This window comes from Botryllus schlosseri, chromosome 15 (genome assembly GCF_051294905.1).
Source record: "Botryllus schlosseri isolate E-star chromosome 15, Bs_hap1, whole genome shotgun sequence".
Taxonomy (NCBI): Eukaryota; Metazoa; Chordata; class Ascidiacea; order Stolidobranchia; family Styelidae; genus Botryllus; species Botryllus schlosseri.
Genome location: NC_137250.1, coordinates 23,143,672 through 23,170,066, shown reverse-complemented (window position 1 = coordinate 23,170,066; position 26,395 = coordinate 23,143,672). Strand labels below are relative to the sequence as shown.

General features: G+C 40.6%; 1 protein-coding gene and 2 pseudogenes across 2 annotated transcripts in view; 2 read left to right on the top strand and 1 right to left on the bottom strand.

Moving 5' to 3' along the window:
• Positions 1-26,395, bottom strand: part of LOC145456710 (WD repeat-containing protein 19-like) — a 392,619-nt gene that overhangs the window by 66,832 nt on the left and 299,392 nt on the right. The window lies entirely within an intron of this gene.
• LOC145457627 (small ribosomal subunit protein uS3-like) lies at positions 781-15,057 on the top strand (annotated as a pseudogene).
• Positions 13,924-17,481, top strand: LOC145456724 (large ribosomal subunit protein eL31-like; annotated as a pseudogene). The gene is made up of 4 exons (XR_013920687.1): positions 13,924-14,066; positions 15,776-15,870; positions 16,584-16,709; positions 17,326-17,481. The product of XR_013920687.1 is annotated as a large ribosomal subunit protein eL31-like (transcript).

Sequence of the window (26,395 nt, the reverse complement as noted above, 5' to 3'; positions counted from 1 at the left end):
CAACATGGTAATGTTTTCAATATTATTTTGAGCTGCTAGGATACATTCACTCATAAACAGAATGAAAACATTCAAATCTACTCTCTACTTCACACAACCGACGCTATGAAATGTGGGTGTTTGATAACAATAGGGTTACCATATTTTGGAATCGGGAAATGAGGACACTTTGTCAAAATTTTCAAACTTAGAATACTGGTGGAAAATCCTGAAAAATTTCTCAATTTTTCCCACTTCGTAGTCGGTTGACTAAAAAAAAGGTCAACTTTTGCTCAGGCGGGTATTTCGGGAGCTGAGCGAGAGTTGACCTTTTTTTAGTCAACCTACTACGAAGTGGGAAAAATTGACAAATTTTTCGGGATTTTCCACCGGTTAGTTCAGTGCTATTTTATGGTATCTCGGTTAAATTTTGCCCTGTGTTCATTCATCTTCATCATTGGTTTATTAGCAATTTTTATCAGTTCAATACACCACAAAAATGCAATACAATGAAAAGACAGGAAGATGTTGAAGCGACTTGGGAGTAGTCTATGGAATTAACCAAAGTTCTAAAAGAGGACAAAATCTCAAAAAGGACATTTAGGCGTCCGGTCGTATGGTAACCCTAGATAACGACATCCTGAAGCTCCCTCCACTCTGGGAATCAAAACAATGAATATGGAGTAATTTTGTCTAAAAACATAACCTTGGCCAATATCAATAAGTGAAAATGGTATATTTGCATATAAATGCTGGAAGTATCAATGCATCTTCGAAAACTTCATATCTCTGAGTATCCTCATGCCGCTGATGAGCAATCCAACACAATATCCGAACAAAGCGCCCACTACGCCAGGCACCGGCATCCTTGCCACGGTCGGTCCCAGTCCAAGGGAATCACAATTGGGGACAGCCAACAACCAGTTCCAGTACAAATCACGCAATAATAAAATCTACGTCTTGACGTGGAATCAAATTCACGAAAATTGAACAGAGCGATCCATTTCCTCGCTTTCACCCCCAGGACGCAAGTGCCTGGTGTGACAATTATGGATGCAACCATAGCTGCCCATGATGATGTTTTACTAAGATCAGTTCTAAAATGAGCCCCAAATAAAATCGCTATAATATGCACTAGGAACCATATATAAACACATTAAAAGCTAACGATGCTCCACACATTGTTCTAGCAATTTTTCTGACGCCAAGTTGTGATTTGCCATTGAATGATGTGTCAATGTTTTCCTCAACCCCCAATCTAGGATATAGAATTAAGTGAAGAATAATTTGTAGCGGGGTATTTACCGCCATGAAAAGAAAAATTACAAGCTTTGGACTTGTAATGAGTGAAAATGACTCACTGTGGGTCATCAGAAAAAGGAATATAGTTATAAAAGACCAGAGGTGGTCAGTAACGGAGTACTTCCATTTTTTTAAGTAGCCTACTTGAGAAGTTTTCCTCTACTTCTGGTACTTACTCAAGTAGATCTTTTTTCCGCTACTTCTACTCCTACTTCGTAATATTTTGCGAACTACATACTTACTTTTCGCTATTTTCAGTTTGTCAAGTAGAAGTAGTTTAATCCACCTAGCAGGAAGATAGCCTGAGGAATTTCGTGACTGTTTTCACGGAGTATCACCCATAATTTTCGTCGCGCTTCGCGCTCAGTGGATATGAAGTGACCAGTATGATTTCACGAAAGTATCAATGAATACGTTTTGGTGAGGGGTTGCGTGGTTCCGTTCACACTGCATTGTCGCCCATATGAAATATTTCATCACAGTAACGTTTGAGACTGATGGTTCGCATTCTAGCATTTACTTATCATATCGTAATCTAGCAGTCCATGGCGTGTCCTAATCTGGAAAAGTGGACTCTAACTTTTTTTTCGGCTTTAGATATATTTTAGCATACCACATTTGAAACTTGTCTGGACTAAAGACATAGTATTTATATTTCTCTTTCAATTCCTAGTATCATACTTTGAGTTTTAATTATTTTCAGTTCTTTTGTCTGGCGAACATACATGTTGAAGTATAGAAGCAAGTGTACTCCAGAGGTGGTCAAAGTAGTCAAGAAAGCTACTCAAGTAGAAGTAGAAGTAGCGACGAAAAAATCTACTCAAGTACGAGTAGAAGTACTTCTTCCATAAGCACCCTAAAACTACTTGAAGTAGAAGTAGAATTGACTGACTTTAAAAGTACTCAAGTAAGTAAGTAGTCGTGAAAACGATCCTAATTCGTTCACATGAATTGTAAAAAGGTGCAAATTAAGCTATGCGAAAGATGACGAGCTTCATTCATATTGATGCATACCAGCAGGTATCCAATTTTCGATAGCATAAGCATTCGTCCACATCATGGGATGAAAATGATAGGATTGATATGGAAATGCGATACTTATCCTCTGTTTTCTCGAACAGCACGTTTTAGAAAATAGCATGGTATCGCGCCATTCCCCATATTTATATTATAAGGTCCGTAGTTTAGTCGAAGAGCAATACGGAGAAGTTGTATAGGATACGGTGTTAACACTTTGCGCGATTAGTAAATGTTAATAAAAAATATGGTGGACCGTAAAAATGCCATATTGTGTAGCTTTATTTCCGGAAGTTAAAGCTTTTATGCTTCAACATGTTTGTTATCCAGACAAAAGAACTGATATTGATTATAACTCAAAGTATATGACACTGGGAATTGAAAATGAAACATAAATACTACTTCTAAAAGTGGAACACGTTTTTCATGCCTTTAGTCCAGAAAGTTTCAAAGGTGGTATCGGGGTCTACGATATACGAATATCGTAGGCCCCGGTGGTATGCTAAAACAGGTGTGAAGCTGAAAAAAGTCAGAGTCCACTTTTCCAGGTTAGGACGTGGCATGGACATGCTAGATTCCGATATGACAAGTAAATGCTAGATTGCGAAACATCAGTTTTAAACGTTATGATGAGCCATATATACTGTGATGAATTATTTCATTTGGGCGAAGGGCGACAATGTGGTGTGAACGCGGGAATATCTAGATATCTACTTATAGATATCCCTGTGTGAACAGAACCACGCCAACCCGCTACCAAATTTATATTCATCGATACTTTCGTGAAATCATACTAGTAACTGCTGCGTATCTACTGAGCACGAAGCGCGACGAAAATTCTGGGCTTTACTCAACTTTTATGAAAATTAAATGTTGATATTCCGTGAAAACAGCCCCGAAATTCCTCAGGGTATCTTCCTGATTGGAAGATTGAACTACTTCTACTTGACAAACTGAAAATAGCGAAAAGTAAGTAAGTAGATCGCAAAATATTACGAAGTAGAAGTAGCGAAAATCAGATATACTTGAGTAAGTACCAGAAGTAGAGGAAAACTACTTGAGTACTTCAAAAAAGTAGAAGTACTTCGTTACTGACCACCTCTGAGTAATGGCTATAATTTCCGCAAATAAAGCTACTATGACATTTTTGCGATCCACCATATTCTTTATCAACGTTTGCTGATCGCGCAAAGTGTTTACAACGTATCCGATACAACTTCTCCGTATTGCTCTTCGACTACACTATACGGGCCTTATAATATGGGGGAGGGTGCCATGATATTTTCTAAAACGGGCTGTTCGAGTGAACAGAGGATTAGTATCGCATTATCATATCAATAATAGCATTTTCATCCCATGATGTTGACCAGGGCTTTGGAGCAGCCGTAAATTTAAACTGCTCCAGCTCCGGCTCCGGAGCGTTATTCAATCATACAGTGGCTCCGGCTCCAGCTCCGGAGCCGCATTATTACCACTGCTCCGGCTCCAGCTCCGGCTCCGGCTCTGAAATTATCGAATGGGTCTGTCTATATCAGGGGTGGCCAATCCGCGGGGCAAATGTGGCCCGCGAGAGGGTTTTGCGTGACCCGCGAGGTAATTTCCTATTATATTATCGAAAATGAATTGCTCAGATTGTGGACTTGCAATGCAATGCCAACAAAAAATTACAATTCTGGCTGCGACCCTTGGGATGTTGATGACTAAAATATCAGTTCCGACGCATTGGCAGATCCAGGGTCCGGTCACATTTCGGTAAATGGTCATATATTACAATAAACTAAAATAGTAGCGAAATTTTTCTTCACGCCTCGCGTGTTTAATTGTCACACGATTTCTTGCTTGGTAGCCTACCCCCTGGCCCCTACTGAAAATGAAATAAACGCCTAATTTACCTGATTGAGTCTAACTGTATTCGCAATTACGGGAGATAGTCTTTTCGCGTTTGCGCTCGCATAAAGATCGTCGACGGTGAAATGTAGGCACAAAATGATTGTCGCATATTATCGGAGACCTTCGATATCGATGTGGCCAGACGCCAAATAGTCGTGTCTTTGCAAACTGAGCCTAGCGGGCGGTATACAATATAGACCCGCAATATACTCAAGTAATAATATTATTGACCTAGTTTATTTATCAACTTTGAAAATTTTACCCGCTTGGCGCGACTAGTGGACCGCGCACTCGTTCGTCAATTGCATGTGCCCCTTTAGCCGAAAAGGTTGACCATTCCTGGTCTATATAGATTACTAAACTACCCATAGGTTAGTTATAATAGTAATCTAGAGTCTGTCAGCCGTCAGTAACATCCGATGTAGCAACGAAGAAATATAGACTAGGTGCCACCGTGCCGGCTTGTGACGTGATAATGTATACTTGTCAATTGTCGACAACATCATAGTTGCATTAGAACGCACTTTACTCCTATGCCATTGCTGCGCACAGCATTAAAATTCAGGCCTGCTGTTCAATTATGATGAATCAGCAGATGTGTTTGTTGCATATATAATAGCATCTTATGAAATAGGTCGGAGCCGGAGCTACTCCTCAAATAACGGGCTCCAGCTCCGGCTCCGGCTGAATTTTATGTAGAGCTCCGGCTCCGGCTCCAGCTCCGGTGAAAATGCACGGCTCCGGGGCTCCGGCTCCGGGCTCCGGCTCCAAAGCCCTGATGTTGACGAATGCTCATGCTGTCGAAAATTGGATACCTGCTGATATGCATCAATATGAATCAAGCTCTGCATCTTTCGCATAGCTCAATTTGCAGCTTTTGACAATCCACGCGAACAAATTACGATCGTTTTCACAACTACTTACTTGAGTAGATTTAAAGTCAGTCAATTCTACTTCCACTTAATGTAGTCTTAGATTGCTTATGGAAGAAGTACTTGAGTAGATTTTTTCTTCGCTACTTCTACTTGAGTAGCCTTCTTGACTACTTTGACCACCTCTGTAAAAGACACCATCTCAATGGTTGCCAGTAAATTCGGCCTCAGGTAAATTCGGCCCATGACCTCGGTAAATTCGGCCCTCCGAGAATATTGTATTAAAATGTATTACCAAACCGTTAACATGAACTAATTATATAATTATACTCAGGACCGTAACTCCCGCACCCCAAACCCCCCAATTGGAGAGGGGGCGAGCTCGAAGGGGGCCCAAAATTATTTCGTGAATTAGCATAAATTCTAGAGTATTTTTCGAAAATTTATGCAACTTTTTCAAAAAAAAAATCGCGCAAGTCGCGATTTCAAGTTGTCAAGTATCTTAATTATTTGGTACTCTTCCCCCAAGAAAAAACACGCAAGATTTATAGAAATGGACATATCGGCGTTGGCCATTACCGCGCCACGACGCACCAAGACTTTATAACGATTTAGGACGGTTGCCCGACATATGAGCATGCGACACAATGAAAAACGACGGTTAAGCATGCGACGCTATAGCATGAGGACACATTAGCATGGTAACACATGAGCATATAGGGACACATGAGCATGGGGGCACATGCGCATGGGGACATATAAGCAGGGTGAAACATGAGCAAGGGGACACATGGGCATGGAAACAGATTAGCATGCGACACTTGAGCATGGTTACACATTAGCATTGAGACTAATCAACATGGTTACATATGGGCATGGTAGCACGTGATCATGGGGGCACATAACCATTGGGACACTTCAGCATGTTGACACTTGTACATTGTGATATATGAGCATGGTTACATATTAGCATGATGACAAATGAGCATGAAGACACTTGCGCATGCGACATTTGAGCATGTGACACTTGCGCATGCGGCATTTGAGCATGCGACACTTGAGCATACGACACCTGAGCATGCGACACTTGAGCATGCGACACTTGAGCATGCGACACTTGAGCATGCGACACTTGAGTATGCGACACTTGAGCATGCGACACTTGCGCATGCGACATTTCAGCATGCGACACTTGAGCATGCGACACTTGAGCATTTTTCATATATTAGTGTGCAGTTAACTAGCGTCAGAATCATGGATTTATACCAGTCCGTACATAATATATCTCCCCTCCTCCGACCCTAATATCCCCGCTCCCAACTTTAATACCCATCACCCAAACCCTGATCTTGGGATACCTTAACGCTAACGCGAACCCTAACCCTAATCATGGGATGCCTTAACCCTAACCCTAACCAACCCTAAGATCCCCCCTCGCAACCCCAATACCCATCACCCCCACCCTAATCTTGGGATACCTTAACGCCAACCCTAACCCTAACCAACCCTAATCTCCATCACCCCCAACCCTGGTATTGGGATACCTTATCCCTAACGCAAACCTTAACCCTAATACTGGGATACCTTACCCTTAATCCTATAACCCTAACCCTAATATCCCCCTCCCAACCCTAATACCGATAATTCCCGACCCTAATCGTGGGATACCTTAACCCTATCCCTGACCAACCCTAATATCCATCACCCCCAACCCTAATCTTGGGATACCTTAATTAACCGCAGCATGGACCCTAACCCACTTCGAACCCTAATGTTCCCCCTACCCACCCACGGCACGTAAAACTTCCCTATCAAAATAGACCCGCAAAATAAAATAATAAGTCCCGTGTCGAAATGCGAATTTGGAATCGCTTTCGTCTCACAAAAGGATATATTCTTCTAGTTCGTCTGATACGTGTAAACGCGATTCCAATATATGTGGAGCAATGACAACCTTTATCGATTTACCGCGATTTTTGAAGCTTTTCACACAAATCTATATGGTCACATGCTCAAGTGACGTATGCTCAAGTGTCGCATGCTCAAGTGTCGCATGCTCAAATGTCGCATGCTCAAGTGTCGCATGCTCAAATGTCGCATGCTCAAGTGACACATTCTCAAGTGACGCATGCTCAAGTGTCGCATGCGCAAGTGCCGCATGCTCAAGTGTCGCATGCTCAAGTGTCTGCATATCCACGTGTCGCATGCTCAAGTGTCGCATGCGTACGTGACCCCATGCTCATGTGCACATTTGCTCTTGTGTCCCCATGCCCATGTGTCCATATGCGCATGTGTGCCCATGCTCTTGTGTACCCATGCTCATGTGTCGTCAAGGCTCATGTATCGCATGCTCATGTGTCACCATGCTCAAGTGGCACTTACTAAATTGTCACCATGTTGATGTGTCCCTATGCTCACGTGTATCCATGCTCGTGTGTCCCTATACTCATGTGTCCCCATGCTAATATGTCCTCATGTTAATATGTCTCTGTGCTCATGTGTCTACAGGCCCACGAGTCGCCATGACCAAAAGTCGCTATGCTCAAGTGTCGCATGCTCAAGTGTCGCTTACTATTGTGTCGCATGCTAATACGTCCACGGACCATTTAGGACATATTACATGTGACTCCAAGAAGTGTGTCAGAACGATCGGCAGCGAGAAAAGCTTGGCCGAAAAGGTGTATGCCACTGGTTCCCAACCTTTTTCGACTCATCGCCCCCTTTTCAAGCTCAAGGCCGATCATCATCATCATCATTGGTTTATTAGCAATTTTATCAGTTCAATACACCACAAAAATGCGATACAATGAAAAGACAGGAAGATGTCGAAGCGACAAGGAGTAGTCTATGGAAATCTGACACCCACCTTGGCCTAGGCGATGTAAAGAGGAGGCGTGCACACTGAATGAAAGTATCATCATCATCATCATTGGTTTATTAGCAATTTTATCAGTTCAATACACCACAAAAAATGCGATACAATGAAAAGACAGGAAGATGTCGAAAGTAAAGTAAAGAAGATAGTATAAAAATAGAATGCGACAAGAAATAGGGCGGCATGTCATGGGAAGCGAGATCGATAGGTCAGTCGTGGTCCGGTAATCTTGAGGATGGACTGTATTTATTTATTTATTTATTTATTTATTTATCGCCCCCCAGATTTTGTGAACCGAAAAATCGGTATACAATCTGTAGTCATCGGCGGGTTGACTAAAAAAAAAAAAGGTCAACTTTTCGGATCGTTGTCGAATTTTACACTATTGCAACCAAATTTCCGTGGGTTGACCGAAAAATAAAAAATAAAAAAGGTCATTTCTCTGAATTGACTCCAAAATAGCCGTTTTAACGCGTCATCGCCCCCCCTATCGCCCCCTTCGCTATTTTCGCCCCCTGTCGCCCCCTTTGTCCATTTTCGCCCCCTTCGTCATTTTCGCCCCCCTAGACCGCCAAATCGCCCCCTGGGGGGCGATATCGCCCACGTTGGGTGGGAATATAGATAACTAACCTACGTAGGTTAGTTATCTATAGTGGGAACTAGGGTTAGTTCGGATATCAATAATTTTCACTATCCGGATAACGGATATATCCGGATATTTTGGAATTTATCTAACCGGTTAACCGGATAATAACTGCTAAGTGAGACAATCGATTTCATTAGGTCTGCATGTAAAACGGATCGCAAAATCATTACACAGTGTTATTGTAGAGTACCTACCTACGCGCGCAGTATGAGCGAATACGAGAAAAACCACACAAATTTAATGTTCACTGCTTCTGCAATGCCCTCTTTATAAAGCACAGATGCATCAATTGTGGGATCCTGTAGCCGGGACCGGAATTTTGTAACAAAGAGTCCACGTTCATTGAATGCTTTTTCAGCTTCCACAGAAGTGGGCTGAATAGAAAGCAGCGCTTCGTAGAGAGTCAAAAGGTTGGCAGGTCGTACGCCGGAAACTTCAACGGCTTTACATCCTTTTGACCATCCTTATGTTTAGGTTTGGAGTACTAGAAGGACGACTAGCTGATACTGAAATTGATGTCGACATGATACCTCGCTCTAATTCACGTGATCAGGCACGCAGCCAGCCGAAAATGTAGGGGGATTGAAATAAAATCAGGTGGTTTCGATTTTTTTTTCGAATTAATCATCAGCGGAAATCAATTACGCTTGCACGCACGCACATTTTTGCGAACATTCGATGTCATTCAGTTTCGCGGTGTCACTCTCAGAATCACTAATTAGAATACACTTAATGGCATATCGTCAACAAGCCATCGAGAGATAGGAGCCAATGCATGCTGGGTCCGAGATGGTTAGGCCAGCGATTATATCGTTCGTAGGCCTATTGCAGATGCGATTGTGTAGGTCAACGATAATATCGTGAGCACCAAGCCAATGAAGATGCGATTGTGCAGGCCAGCGATGGAATAGTGTGTACACTGCACATGGCCTATTGCAGATGTGATTCTTCAATCCAGTGGGACTATCGGCTTGTTGAAGACGCGATAAATCAGGCCAGAGACGATAGCCGAGCGCGCGGCAATCAATGGCCTAATTTAACGATCTTCTCAGCAGGAGATCGCGTCACATTACATTGTGCAATGTGTACAGACGCATCTCGCTAATTGGCAACACGCTTCTCGTTAATCGGCCGCGCCAACACTGAATACTACTTATTGAAGCTTACTAAAACGTGTAAAATGCATTAGCAACGGTTCTTTTTTATCCGGTTAACCGACAGAAAAATATCCGGATATCAGATAGTGAAAATACCTGCGGTTAACCGGTTAACCGGTTAACCGTTATCCGGATAATCCAACCCTAGTGGGAACCACTGGCCTATATCAATGTTTCCGCCACCAAGCGATCCTACCAGTCTTCTTTTCTGAGCTTGCCGGCGATTGCTACACAGATGTCGATAAAGCGCAAGGTGAGTTTAACAATTTTCAAGTTTTAATATTGCTCGAATACGTTGTTTAACTTTACATAACCAATTTCAATATTCCGTCTATCAATGTAATACAAGGTATCGTTTGTAGGAATGCTAGTAAGAACGATTTCTTCAGATAAACATCTAAGCATTACCGCGACCAGCATGGGCCTCGATAATATTACCTGCGACAATGTGGCGATGATGACTAAACTTAGGACACTGAACTACTGCTTGCACGATTTGACTTATGTTTTAACTAAGCCACATTGCGATGCTAGTCTTGATATATAATTTCACTAAATCATACGGTAAACTTGAGCAAATACGTTTTCTTGCAATGAGGCATGAGATTCAAGTTGATTAGTGGTTTGAATTCAGTTCGTTCGCGACGGCCTTTTCAAGGCTGAGCTGAATCAGCTGCTCTGGAAGGAGTTGGCAGAAGATGGCTACAGTGGTGTTTAGGTTCGTGTGACTCCTTCACGCACGGAGATCATGATCATGGCAACCATGCAGGTTGGTTTCATATTTGATATACTTCTTTGTGTATGTGGTTGACAGTGTGATCATATTACCAATCTGAATAGAGTTTTCATTAGACTGGTATATAGAGTAGCTTCGTAAAAATCATGTTATAGTGAGATTTCCTTCAGTCATATCTTCCCTACAAAAAAAAGTTAGACAAGTTTGGTCTCAAATCGATTTTTTAGCAGAAAAAGTCTTGAAGACAAATTAATCTTACCAAGTAATTTCGGCACTTCTTCGGTATTCTCCACTCAGCGACCAGTGCTCCCCCATGAACACGAACACAAATTTATAAACGTCAAAATAAATTGTTTTTTTTTGTGTCTTTGTAGAGACGGATATTTGGGTGGGGGTATTAGGGTTGGGGAAAGGGGGATTGGATGCGGGTTAGGGCCAAGGTTGGGGTAGGGTATCCCCAGATTAGGGTTGGGGGATGTTAGGGTAAGGGGGATATTAGGGTTATGGGGAAAGGGGGATTGGATGCGGGTTAGGGCCAAGGTTGGGGTAGGGTATCCCAAGATTAGGGTTGGGGGATATTAGGGTTAGGGTAAGGGGGATATTAGGGTTGGAGGAAAGGGAGATTGGAGGTGGGTTAGGGTAGGGCATCCCAAGATTGGGGTTGGCAGATACCCTAATATCCCCCAACCCTAATCTTGGGATACCCAACCTTGGCCCTAACCCGCATCCAATCCCCCTTTCCCCCAACCCTAATATCCCCCCTTACCCTAACCCTAATATCCCCCAACCCTAATCTTGGGATACCCAACCTTGGCCCTAACCTGCATCCAATCCCCCTTTCCCCTAACCCTAATATCCCCCAACCCTAATCTTGAGATACCCTACCCCAACCTTGGCCCTAACCCGCTTTCCCCAACCCTAATATCCCCCCTTACCCCCACCCAAATATCCGTCTCTACTAAGACACAAAAAAACAATATATTTTGACGTTTATAAATTTTGGTTCGTGTTCATGGGAAACATTTGTTGGTGTCATTGGGGAACATTGGTCGCTGAGTGGAGAATACCGAAGAAGTACCGTAATTTCTGTCTCAAATCGATTTTTTAGAAAAAAAAGTCTTGAGACAAATTAGTCTTACCAAGTAGGCTACTTTCTGTCTTGAAAGTAAGACCGGAATTGATCGAAAATAGTAGGGGTGCCTTGGGGGCATCCTTTGGTTCTGGGCACGAGAGAAATTGAAGTGTTAAGTGCTATGTACTAAGGAGCTTACAATACATTCACTAGATAAGGTTATCAAGGTAGCCTACATGCCACTCACCACTCAACATGTAATCCTCAGGACAATATATACGCTTCTCTGAGTCAATACTAGCATTTGTGGTGGGTGGGTAAAATGAGACCAATAAAACTGCAAAATTTGTCTTGAGAACAAGACTGAAAAAACTGAAGCATCAAAACTATCTCAATAAGCTAGCTGTGTCTGTAGAGTCCTTAGCACAGTATTGTCCTATGGTCTCTCTCACTCTCCCCCTTCACTCGGAACCTAAGACTGAAATGGATGCCATCAAAGCACTGCTTCTATTATTGATCAATTTGAGTCTTACTTTTGAGACGGAAAGTAGGTACGGTAAGACAATCTGGTCTTAGACTTTTTGTCTAAAAATATCGATTTGAGACCAAATTTGTCAAATTTTATGCTCTTGGCCCATGCCATCTTTCTGGTCTCATTTTTAAGATCACAAACCATGTTGTTTCATGATTAGCAAAATTCGTCTCAAAAACAAGACCATAAATACTGACACATAAAAAACTGTCTCAATAAGCTGGTTAAGTCTTTGCTATGGCCCATGTCAACTTTCTGGTCTCATTTTTAAGACCACAAATCATGTTATTTCTTGATTAGCAAAGTTCTTCTTGAAAACAAGACCAAAAAACAGATGAATCAAAAACTGTCTCAATAAGCACAATATGTCTTATAAGATGCGTTTGATTGGTCTGGTTTTTAAGACCGAATGATCGTGACAATTTTATATGGTCTTAACAAGCTGAATCAGTCTCAATTTTAAGACCTAACTTCATAGCAAGACTTGAATTGTTGAAGATCAGACCAAATCATCCTCATGTCTTGAATTTGAGACCAAATTTGTCTAACTAGTTTTTGTAGTGTTGGACATGGATGGTTGTGTTTGAAACAATTGACAAGCTCAGGCCATGGCCAAAATGGAATATAAATTTTAGGAAAACTTGATTTTCTCAAAATGAAAAATACACACATGTGCTACTTCAGATCTACAACGAAATAATATATATGTTCAGTCCGATTGATCCTGATAATTCTATTGTCTTCCATAGAATATGTAGCATTACACTGGATTTCAGACAATATATCGTCTGTAGTGCTAAATCTTAATGCTAGCGGCTGAACTGTAGCAATGATGACCAACTTAGGACACCGAAATACTGTATGGATGATTAATCTATAGCGTTACTCATTGCTGAGCTACAGTACAACGCTAATAGTATCCTTGTTATGATAATGGCTTTCGTGAAAGAGAACACTAATCTAAAAATCGCGGTATATTTACAGAACCCAGAATGTTCTTGGTGAAAAAGGTCGCCGCATCCGCAAATTGACCACCATGGTTCAAAAACGGTTCAAGTTTGCTGACGGAACTGTTGAGGTTAGTTTCATGTTTTCTATAGTGTTACGGGGCAAATGATGATCACAATATCTTCATCATAATGAAAATTGCTGATAACCAGTCTCTTCACAATCTGATGCCCCATCAGTGCAAACACAGACTTGGAACACTATGTATTGATATTGAACCGAATATTTTTGACTGTCACTCATCAGTGGTAATCGTCAGCAATTAGTCTAGAATTCGACAATAGCTTGTATAGCGATGGTCTTATTATCAAATATATGTGATGTTCAGGCATGAATATTTGAATATATGATGTCGTTGATATCATATTTGGGGATACGACTGTTGATGTGCAAAGCTGATACTTGTTGCTGATCGCCCCTGTCTAGTGTCAGCCGAAGATATTTGGGCATATTTCGATACTAATCCAATATTTGGTTTTGTGTATTTAAGTTCTGCGGTAACACTTGCCATGTAATTTTGCAGTTATATGCTGAAAAGGTCGCGAAGCGCGGTCTCTGCGCTACAAGCTTCTCGGAGGCCTGGCCGTCAGACGGTAGGTAGAATTTGTTATTACTCTGGTTTTCAATCAGTCTTTGCAATGGCGATGATGACCAACTTAGGACACCGAAATACTGTACGGATGATTAATCTATAGCGTTACTCATGGCTGAGCCATTTCATCAATTGATATCTATATTTCTATCCAATTCAAACTTGAAATTAAGTTATGCAAATTGAAATTTTATTCTGCAGCGCTTGCTATGGCGTCCTGCGCTTCATATTGGAGTCGGGAGCCAAGGGTTGCGAAGTTGTCGTTTCTGGAAAACTGCGGGGTCAGCATGCCAAGAGATGAAATTTGTGGACGGCCTCAAGGATCCACAGTGGTAACCCGGTTCGCGAGTACGTCGACACAGCGGTACGCCACGTTCTCTCCGTCAAGGTATTTGTTTCAGGGTTATTTTTAATCTAACTGCAAATGATGATAACACGACGGTCTTCATATTTTTATGATGAATCTGAACTCTCTTACTGATGCGGTTATTTGTAATGGATTTTCCATCATTTGGGCTTGTATTTATTTTGTCAAAGTCGCAAAGGTGTTCCTGAAGTAAAATAATTTCCTGGTAGAGTCGAGATTGCTGACAAGATTTGTGCTAGTAAAATAGGTGTAAAGTCGAAATGGTAGCTGACATTGGTGCTAATAAAGTTGTATAAAAAAATTGGTTACTGATAGAGTAGATAGTTGCTACGATTAATTTAATATATTCTGGTCGAGTTGATGACAGGGTTGTAATGGCTCGAGTCATGACTCGACTCGAGTAAGACTTTCTGTTGACTCGAGTCTTTTTTTCTTAAAATGATAATGACTCGAAACTGAGCAGTGAACGCAATGACTCGCAGTCTGGGTACCATGAGTTGGACTCGACCCTCTGCTTGCTAACTCGGATTTGACTCGGTGGTGAATTGAAAATGACTCGAGTCAAAACTATAAAAGTGAGATTGACTTGTGACTTGGTTACAAACCTGGTTGATAGTATCTAAAATTATGCAAATCAAGTAGAATAATTGTATATTTTCGGGAAATGTCCAAATTATTGATGCAACTCTAGTGGAATAATGAAATATCTCCTGGTCCTGTCCAATGTTTGATTCATCGGTGTTTTTTTATGGTATTGTTTCTAAGACAAATTTTGCTAGTCAAAAAAATCATGGTCTGTGGGCTTAAGAATTGTCATGAGATGAGAGAACAAGACATCTAGATTGTTGAGACTATTTTTCGTCAAGAAGGACCCGGGACAAAATGTAGGTCATATAAAGGCAACTACCATATTGCTAGCCTATGAACGGATTTTCAATTGTTGTTTTTGTAACTTTTTCTTTGCTTTGTTTTGGAGCATTTGAGTGCAACTACCAACACCAAGGAAATTTAAAACGTCATTACACTTCAACGTCGCAATTCTACTTTCGCTTTACTTGCCCCAAGGCCCCAGCAAAATGTCCACTTATTGGGTGCTGAATGCATAGATAAGCCTACAGTTTCAACTCTCAAATAACTGCTAAAAAGTGACACTTACGATCAAAGTCACAACTGTTACTGCAATACATCGTATACATATCGTACTTAAATATACACCGATTATTACGATAATATTATTATTACATATTCTACGTTGAAGAGGAAGACCGGTAAATTTCTCACACAAAACCAACTCAACAATCAGATGACTAATCACTGAAGCGTAAAATCGTAAATAGCGGTTGTTTTCATTAAAAAAACATAGAAAATAAAATATTATTTCGTTTTGTATAGATTAACAGAAAACCCCGATAAAATATAAAATCACTCATATATACATCCAAGTATGCTATATCACACTCATGTGGCATACAATCGATATATGATGTTTTGTCAAACTCGTGACCTTCAACCTCTCCAGTAAGTCTGAAATCAACGCTGCCGGTTCGATCTTTTCTCGGGCTTCGCGAGTCACGGTAGGTCCTACTTCTTAATCTGGATAGATCTTGATTATGTTCACCGAATTATGCGATAAGTTTCGATTTTAAAATAAAATAGTGATATGGGGTACCTGATAAGCTATGAAACGGTACTATAGGACTGTCATTTAGCAAGGTACGTGTTGATTTCAGATGGTGGCGAAAAAGGATAAGAAGCGCCTTGGAGCGACCAAAGAGGTGGTTACTCGTGAATACACCATCCACCTTCATAAAAGGATTCATGGAATGTAAGTAACCACTTGATATTGCCACTTCTCAGTACGGTGTATATTATGAAAATGTGTATTGTGACCAGTGACAGTGCCAATAAGTGCAGACTTCATGCCGCAGCATTTGGTAACATTGAAACTGCTTTGATTCATCAATCTATCATGTAGAAATTCATGTTTCGATTTATAATTTGCCTGATCACTGTCCACATTACGCATGTCGAGTTTGATCAAGATATTCTTGTAAATTGCGAAATAAAGCTTTTAACCCAGTGGTCCAGTGCTGAGACGCCGATTCCGTATTGGACTTCAACTCTTATTTCATTAGTACTACTTGATATCCATAATAAAAATGTATTATAAGTTCTAATATTTTCAAGAAAAGCATTAATGATTCGATATCTCAACTACAAAAAGCGAATTTTCAACTTGGAGTTATTGGTTGTGGTCTATTATAATTACTATGCGAATGTAATTTGGGGACGACCTCATGATCCGCAGTGTGTATGTTGACATAGCCGTAAGTCGCGTTGTACTCTGACAAGGTATTGTTAAAATTGATTTTTTTTCTTCGTTGAGCTGCAAATGATGATAACACGACGGTCTTCATACTTTTTTATGATGAATCTGAACTCTCTTACTGATGCAGCTGTATATAACGGTGTGTAATTCGGCGTGGCTTTTATTTGAGTTATATAGGTACCGTAATTCACCAATGGGCATATTGCCAGGTCCTTCAAGAAACGAGCCCCTCGTGCAGTGAAGGAAATCCGTAAGCTCGCTGAAAAAATGATGGGAACCAACGACGTGAGGATAGACACACGACTGAACAAGGCAATCTGGGCCCAAGGTGTCAGGTACACACGACTGTCTTTCTTGTTTCTCATTTAGTTCGCCGATGTACAGTGTAACTCTAGATCCAGAAGTATATGATGGTGATTTTATTATAAATACGCAAAGCGTCAGCAGAGATTTGCTTCCATAATTTGGCTTTTTCTCATCCTGTGCTTTGCAAAAGTGAATCGATGGTAGTTTGAAGTGCGGCAGTCTTCTATACTGCTCTGCTATAGAATCTTCGTACATTGTTGGTAGTAGAACAAAGGAATAGGTGTATTTACTATGCCAATGGTCGGCAACTATCTCCTACTCTTGAATTAATAGGGAACTATGCCATTATTCTACTTTGGTTGCCCCAATGCCGAATACTATCCGACTCACTGGGAAATATTTCATTATTCTGAATTAAATCTAGTTGGTTTTGTTGTTTTAGTTGGTTGCATATTTTTAAAAGTTCTTACTGTTAGCTCTTTGCAAATTTTGAAGTTCCAGTAGTTTTTGCAAGTCTGCTTTAAAACTAATCTTGACTTTACTAGAAAATATTTAATAGTCGTTGACATTGATGAAATAGATATTTCTGAGCGGAAGATGTTTTATCTGTGAAGTCCTTCCCTAACCGAGCATTTGTATTTATAGGAACGTCCCATATCGGATCAGGGTTCGTCTCGAACGAGGACGAAGACTCCTCTTACAAACTCTACACTCTCGTAACATGGGTTCCTGTCACTTCGTTCAAGGGACTCAACACCATCAATGTTGATTCAGAGGAATAAATCTTGTAGACATTCGAAACGTGTGAATTCTTTGATATCAGGTTAGCTGCTATCAAGCTCGGTTAGCTTCACTGCAAGACCATTGTCGATGACGGATTGGAAGCAGGATTCTACTGTTACCTCACCAGCATTGTGACCATGCCTAGCTAGATTAAGGTAGCCCATAGTACAGAGGTGGAAATAGCTGATTCCAAGGCTGCTTACGAGTGGAAAATTTAGAGTTCTAAATTGAAAAAGGTGCAGTTAGAAGAATGATTCATAGCACCACAAATTGCTAATATGTACCATAATTATTATTAGCTGGTGTAATACACGGGCTATTGTGCTCGATCGAAAACATCCCAGTTCAGCTCTCTACTTGACACTATCAAATGCGATTGTTTTTAAATGAATGTTAGAAAATTAAAACCTATGCTAATTTCACTCGTAGATGTCATAAAAACAACCTAAAGCTCTCTTGACTCTGGAGATTGAAACAATGAATAGAGCAGGGCTGCAACCAAGTATAGTCATTTTCAATTCAGTGTTTTGACTCGAGTCCAAGCCACTTTTTCAACTCTGCTTGATTGATATTGAATGGCTTGCATTCGTAATAATAATACTTTACCTTGATGCAGTCTTTCTTGCCCTACTCCCCAAGTATCAGGACTGATATTAACTTTTACTATTCTTCGAAACTACAATGATATGTCTTTCTTGGCTGTCCCAGTCTCGAGTCGTATGACATGGTTCGAGTCATTGTACACATTTGAAAAAATGACTCCAGTGACAAAACGATCGCGACTCCTGTAAAGTCAAACCCTGGAATAAAATCATTTTGTCTAAAAATATGCCAAGGTAGGCAGTCGAAAAATGACAATGTCAACATCAATGAAGTGTAAATGGTATATTTGCAAATAAATGCTCGATATATCAATGCAGCTTTGAAAACTTCATATCTCTGAGTATCCTCATGCCGCTGATGAGCAATCCAACACAATATCCGAACAGCGCACCCACTACGCCAGGCACTGGCCATGCTTGCCACGGTCGGTCCCAGTCCAAGGGAATCACAATTGGGGACAGCCAACAACCAATCCAAGTACAAACCACGCAATAATAAAATCTACGTCTTGACGTGGAATCAAAGTTACGAAAATTGAACAGAGCAATCCATTTCCTCGCTTTCACCCCCAGGACACAAGTGCCTGGAGTGACAATTATGGATGCAACCATAGCTGCCCATAATGATGTTTTACCAAAATCAGTTCTAAAATGGGCCCCAAATAAAATCGCTATAATATGCACTAGGAACCATATAAACACAAAAGCTAACGATGCTCCACACATTATTCTAGCAATTTTTCTGACGCTAAATTGTGATCTGCCATTGAATGAGGTGTCAATGTTTTCCTCAACCCCCAATCTAGGATATAGAATTAAGTGAAGAATAATTTGTAGCGGGGTATTTACCGCCATGAAAAGAATAATTACAAGCTTTGGACTTGTAATGAGTGAAAATGACTCACTGTGGGTCAATAGAGAACAAATCAGAAAAAGGAATATAGTTATAAAAGACACAATCTCAATGAATGCAACACGTACAACTGAATTGTTACCGACTGATTGTGCCATATTCCAGTTGTAACAGAAGTCAGTATCAAATCTAGGCCTAGGCCTAAAAAACTACAGTAACGGCTTGCTTTGTAATATCGTAGATTATTTTTGATCGGGTTTCGCTTGGAAAGGATCCGACCATACACGCATTCCAGCCGGTTGAATTTCTTCTTGATTTATTCCAGCTCTGGAGTCCTTTTGGAAGTCTTCTGCAGAAATGAAATATTTCAGCCGTGAGCGTTTGTTAGGCTACATGTAAATGGTGTATTGAATAGAATAGAATGACTGTCAAGTTATAGTCATTTCAAAATCATGTTAGGTAGAAGGCAGATAGTATCCTACTTATATAGTACTTTCAACATTGATCAAATACTATAACTATAAACTATGTGTACTGTACGGCTGTGGTGGCTAGATAGTGATGATGCACAACTGCATATGATGATCTCAAGGGTCTAAATGACTTCAAAAACATCACCTTGGCCTGGTGTTAGATCACAAATTCGCCATCGTTATCAATCAAAACTCGTCAAACTTCTGCTGAAGTGCAGTTTCAACGAAATATCACACGGTTCTAGCATTTGTATGACCGAACGGACTTACATTGCTCCCATTCATACTATGCTAAACGAAAACATTCCGTATATGCGTATATACGAGACTACAATTAATAACAGAGAACAAGCACCATAACATTACTCACTGTATGCCGTGATATTGTAAAGGGGAAATATGTATATTGGACAGATTGCTCCGACGATTCCAAAAATTGCGACTGCCAGTAATTTATAATTTCTTCGTTTAACGTTTCTCAGATTCGGTTTTGGACGAACTTTTTCCAGCAAGAATCTGGTCAACAGAACCATATTTCTGCCGAAGTAAAACCTATGTCAACCGTGACCGTGATATCGGTACAATAAAAAAATAATATCCACTAGGGGTCAGGAAGATTATTATTATTTGTATTTTCATCAAGCATCAACGGTTCTGTTATTTACAGCCGCTAAAGAGACACAACTTACAGTTCGATAAAAGTACAATATGCCGTTAATTACTGTCCACTGTCCAGCATCCACCTCGGTAAACTAAGAGCATTATTGGTATTGATACCCAGTGGTGGCCCTACGAACGGGGGAGGGGCTGGGCGAGACTTACCGGGGGGGCCCCTATAAGTATCTATCCGTAACTTCTGGGGAGCTCCGCCCCCCCAGACCCCCCTTCCGCATCGGTTATTATAGTCTATCTTTCACCACCGTAAAGGTTTGCCCAGGTGCTGGATTCGGCCATGTCTATTTTGCATGTGTGCAAGGATAGACTACATCAAAACTAAGTAATTCTACCGCATGCAGAGACGTGATGAATATCGGGATACGGGACTTTTCTAACAAATGCAGTGATTTAATGATGATTGACACATCTGTACGGAATCATGTTCTTGCTTGGTGCACGGATTTCCATGTTTATTCGTCATTCTCCTTGAAAAAAGCGCAAAATCCAAATAGGGGGGGGGGGGGCTTCGACCAGGGGGGGCCCCGGGCGACCGCCCACCTCGCCCACCCCAAAAGCCACCACTGTTGATACCCCTTGCAAGTGTTGCAACAGTGGTCGATCTTCATCATCATCATTTTATCAATTTTTTTATCAAATCTATACACCACAAGATTGCGATATGATGAAGAGATAGGAGGGTATCATAAATAATAAACATGATTGATTGATTGATGGTGCCGAAACGAATTGGAGTAGTCTTTTAATCAGACACCCACCTTGGCCTACAGTATCCCAGCTAGCACGCCCACTTGGTATCCAGGTGGAATTTAAGTGGTTAGGTGGGATGGATGATCGGAATGGGTTAGTAACATGTAACCCACATCGAAACCAAGCGGGATTTCCATCCATAAAGATGCGTGGTTATACCATACCAATCCCAGGTAGATTGCAATAAGTCTCTTCTAATTGTACCTATCAATTTGAACTCGGGGAAGGTTTACTTGTTGAGTTTTTGATATCAAATCATCTTGAAACATGAGAAACCCACTTATAGAGGAGCTCAGATTTCCCATATATCACCCACACAGGAACCAACCTTATTTTCCATCAATGTTATTTGGTTTATTTCATCGAATAATAAAGGTTGTTCCGTATGTAGTAAAGTTTTCTAGCTATTATGCTATCCCTGTTGGTTGCTCGAACCTCGAACATTAAAACCCCTACCATGCTTTACCTCGTCAATGTGATTTGAACTATTTAAAATTGACCGTTTGTCACACTGAAGTGAACTTAAATTTCCGTTGCTAGAGTACTCAATTCCTCACAGCGTGCGTTATAATTTTCTTGGATAGATCCAATTACCTTTATCCCTTATCTGTATCTATTATTTTTAAGTCAGGATTAATTTTACTCGTAAAACTTGTTTTTTTTTTGTCAATGAAGAATGGTCGACTTGTCATACGGCTCCCACATGTGACCGAGTAGTTTTCCGAAATAGATGCTTCTTTTATATTTTCAAGGTTTGTTCATCTATATAGTAAAGTCATATTATAATCGGTTTCCGATTTATTCATTTGCGATGCTGGTCGCTGGGACATTTCCAAATTGAATTCCACCTCCATATGAATTGAATTCGGGTACTGGTGACGATAAGCGCCTAAGAATCGGGCGGCCTCGGTTCGACTCCCGTCGGAGGTTTGTCCGGGCTCCTCTTCTTGCGACATGAGACCCGAGAATGACTCGACGAAAGAATGCACTCACACACAAGTTATGGAAATCGCTAGCAAGGGCCCTGGCCTCGAAAATGACCAACATCGAGAGTAACTGTGACGGCGGGCACTCTAAGCCGAGGTAGATGTCAGTCTAAAAGACGGCAACTGGGCGTCGGTCGGCATCCTCCTATTTGTTCATTACATCGCTTTCTATCTTATCGTATTGTACATTGTGTGTGTCTTGTTCAGTTGAAAATATAACTCAACGATTACACTTAAACAGTGATGACGGCCTAACTCACCCACCGTAAAGGTTATTATATACTCAGATTACAGTATATATTGGTTTGTGTGATCCGATGTCGCAGGTTCCAGGTATGTACTGTACAATATACAATGATAACTTAACTAACGTGTAGGGTTTACCTAACGTCGCCTAGCACATCTCTACGTCGACTTCTCTGCTCACTTACACTGCAACTGCTACAAGGACCAGGGTCGCAATATTGTCTTCGCTGCCAGCTAAGTGGGTTACCCACATGGTTCCCCAGAAAATACCTCTGTAATATGGGGCCAAAAATGTACGGTTCCCGCTTGGTTTCCCCAGCTGGTTACCACAATTCATCTCACCTTGATACCTTGTGGTACCCAAGTAGGCGTGCTACCTGGGATATAAATATCAGGCATACACACTGAATTTAAGAAAGGATAACATAAAAGGAAGCGACAAAAACGAATGTGAATGATAATTCGGCAGTCTTTCTTTTGACGCTTTTTCGTTCTTATTATTCTATTCTCATCCTCCGTATTCTTCTTTAACCGACGAAGAACGAAAGAAAGACAAGAGCAAGAAAGTATAATGACTAAAAATGGCCGGCGAATGAAAGATTATCACATCTGTGACATCGCGGGCACTATAGGCCGAGGTATATGGAAGAAGTAAAAACAAAGGGGAAGAGAAGCCCAGATAAGCCACCGACTACCGCCGATTGTCAGTGCTAGTATACCCTGTATTTGTGACGTCGCACATAGATATAATATAGGGTTACCATATATTGGAAATCTGAAAAGACGACATTTTTTCAAAATTTTGGGACTTGCAACACCGCTGGAAAATTCTGAAAGACAGTTTTTCTTTCATATTATCAGTTGGTTCACTAAAAAATGAGCAAATATCCGATTCAGCTGCCGAAATAGCCGCTGAAGCGTTACTACAGTGCCGATTTATTGCATCTCAAAAAAGAGGACCTTTAATTGGGCGTCCTCAGAGGACACTTTCAGAAAAGAGGACAAATCTTCTTAAAAAGGGGACGTATGATAACCCTATAAATATAATATGAATATCAATTGATTGATTTACCGAGATAGATTCTGGCTTATGCATGAATTCAAATGAATGAAGCCTCCGGCTCAGATAGATTCATATGAGCGTAAATAAGATGAGGCATGCCCACTGGATTTAGCCTAAAATTCACTTCGAATCTGTTTTATCATTGCATTATAATTATTATTTCATTTTGAATCAAAAATTAATAAATTAAAACTATTCTGAATTTGATTTCTGTGTGACGAATAAATCCCGTTGTACATTAGGGTGGAGTGAAAAATAAAAAATTTGGAATTTCAAAAAAGGGTCTCGATATTTGGTGCCAAATAGCAAATAAATATATATATTCATATTGAAATGAGCCCGAATATTTTCGGCTGACACTCGTCTTGTGTAATCGTCAGCAACTAGTAGAGAATTCAAAAGAACATCGTATATCAACAATCGTAGCACAAAATATGACGTCACCAGCAATGTTCCCCCTAAGCTGCGCATGCGCACGTGCGCAAGTGCGCAGTGCTGACACGGTCTCTGCGCACAGAAAATCAAAGTTGGCACAAAAAATCCGGAGTGATGACCTTTCTTTTGGTCGTTACGCCCTGTTACCCAAGGGTCTGCGCAGTAAGTTGGTGAGTGTGCGCAGAATCGTCAAAAATTAGAGGGAATTAACATGGGTCACCAGCACGAAATGTCGAATACGAGAGCGTTCAGTGTACTATTTTTAGATGGAAAGGGTCGTTCATACTTTCATTTGTGTGCCTTGGGGTCGACTTTTATCAAAATACACCAGCCAAAAGGCTGTGTCAACAAAAAGAGTTCGTGTATCATCTAAAAATAGTAGGCTACACTGAACGCTCTCGTATTCGACATTTCGTGCCAGACTGTTCAGATTCAAGTGTACCTGTTTGATGCTGCTGTGATCAAACTAGATGACCTTCACGGTCTTATCAACCATTCCTATCTAATACCGAATACTGTGCATGCATATTTTCTCTACCACCATCACTGCCGTTTGTTATGTATTTTGGTTGGATGAATATAAAGACTCTCTCTCTCTCTCTGGTGACGTCATATTTTGTGCTACGATTGTTGATATACGATGTTCTTTTGAATTCCCTACTAGTTGCTAACGATTACCCCTACCGATCGAGTGTCAGCCGAAAATATTCGGGTTCATTTCAATATGTATATACTATTCAATTTTGGGTTTGGGCAGCTATCCAGCTGTGATCACTCGTCCATGATATTCCGCTACGTCTCGAATAAGAAACTACTTCTTGTTGTGATTACTCGAGAGTCGAGACTCCTATATAAGTGTATGTAACACGTGTTAGAGGACTACTTTACTATGATTATGAGACTCTATACGCAAACTACTGTATAACGTTCTGAATAAACCATTGTATTGAGTATATATCTGTTACGAAGAACTTCACCCAAGGAACAGCTTCTCGAGTTAAGTATTCAAGTATAGCCGAAATCCCAAGATATTTGGCTAGCTACGCTTCTAATACAGATCACCAGAGACAATAAGCTCTGAATCCTGCAGTACTCCATCTAGTGGTCGTGCAATTTTACAGAACGAGCCGAAAATAGCTATAATTTCACCATATCTAGGAAATCGCATACAGTATAATGCTAGTTATGGGCTTAAAAACGCAGAAGCAACATGTTTCTATCTTTCTTCCATAGAACTTTGGTGTAAAAATTAACAGAGAAAAAAGTTACAAGCAGATTACTGATTTTCGAGGTAAAATTAAGCACTGAAGCAGTCGGTACGATGTCAAAAGTGTGTAGTGATTGATCTTATGACTGAGCAACATACCCCATCAATTAGAACTACTTTTTAAAAGATGCTCAAACAAATGAAGCCCCCTCCAAGTATAAATAATCCTCGGGCATCGAATAGGGATTGCTAAAACTGTACGGCTTCCATTGGTAGTGCGGCCTCGCGACATCGATAAGTTTAAAACAGCGACCGTCAAGAGACTTCCTCTACCAGCATGCCGTTGTAGGGTTTGCATCACATTTATCACGAAGCTCCTGAAAACACAAAAATTGGAAATCCACATTCAAAACACAAGCATCAATTTTATATTGGAAACAGAAAAGTTCTGTATCAGCATTACAGAGTATTAGTCTTCACCAACATTAAAATCGTGTTTAGTATTGAAAGATTTCACCTGCTTTCGAGACTTCAGTTTTTACCTGATTAGACCATCTCTTCGTATAAATCCTGACACGGGCAGATGCTTCAGTCACAACTTTGACATATCTTTGTACTGACTGGCTCGTTTGGACGTCTGTATTGGTGACATTAGTTCTATTCCCAGCTTTGTGTATCGGGACCACGCTATTTTTATTGATAGCTTGTGTAGACGCCAATTTCTATCATGAAGTTGAGAAAATGGACAGTAAACTGTCCAATGTACAAGCTGATAATTTTTAGAAACCATAAGATGAGACTTGATCATAGCCGACGGCCTTGTTTTATTTCAGTTTGAAGATGGCTATAATACTTCTACTTTGGTGAGATTCGTTGGTTCGAGCAAAACAGACTGAGATATCGATTTCATATCCGGCCTGGCCGATGCAGGTGTTGTAATAGAAGAGGCAATATTTGGACCTACGTTACAAAAATATCCATTGAAGTGATTGGCGACGACTTCAGGTCCTGAAAGCTGAGACCCCTACTGTGAAAGTTTGTCCCCGGTATTCGAATTCACAATTTGGGGATCAGACTAGTGATGTAAGCGATTAAATATATGAGTTGCTGAATTGTCCATGAATTGCAAATATTTGAGAATACTCTTGTAGGTTCAGAACTTCGATCAATACACAACTATGAACAATTCAAATTGAAATAAACCCGACCTGACGAGTGCCAGCCGAAAATATTCGGGTCTATTTCAATTGTATATAAAATATAAGGCTGTTGATATACAAAGTTCTTTTCAATTCTCTACTAGTTTCTGAAGATTACCCCTGACGAGTGTAAGCCGAAAGTGTTCGGATTTATTTCAATATGAATATGTATCATATGCAGAAGTGCTATACAGTTATCTCCCAGTTAAGTAGGCCTACGCAATTTGATCCTGAGTAGTTTGTGCGAACTGATGTGGTAGTGCGTACTTAACAGATATGCAGCTATCCAGTGATGGTGTGCTTGCAGCTATGGAAAAATTTCGAATTTTTTTACGTCATTGACGATGCGTTGCCATGTTCATTTTCTGTTGTGCGGTTTTGAATGCCATTATTTTCTGATAAGTGTACAGTACAGTACAGCCCAAGTAATTTGTTGAGTACAG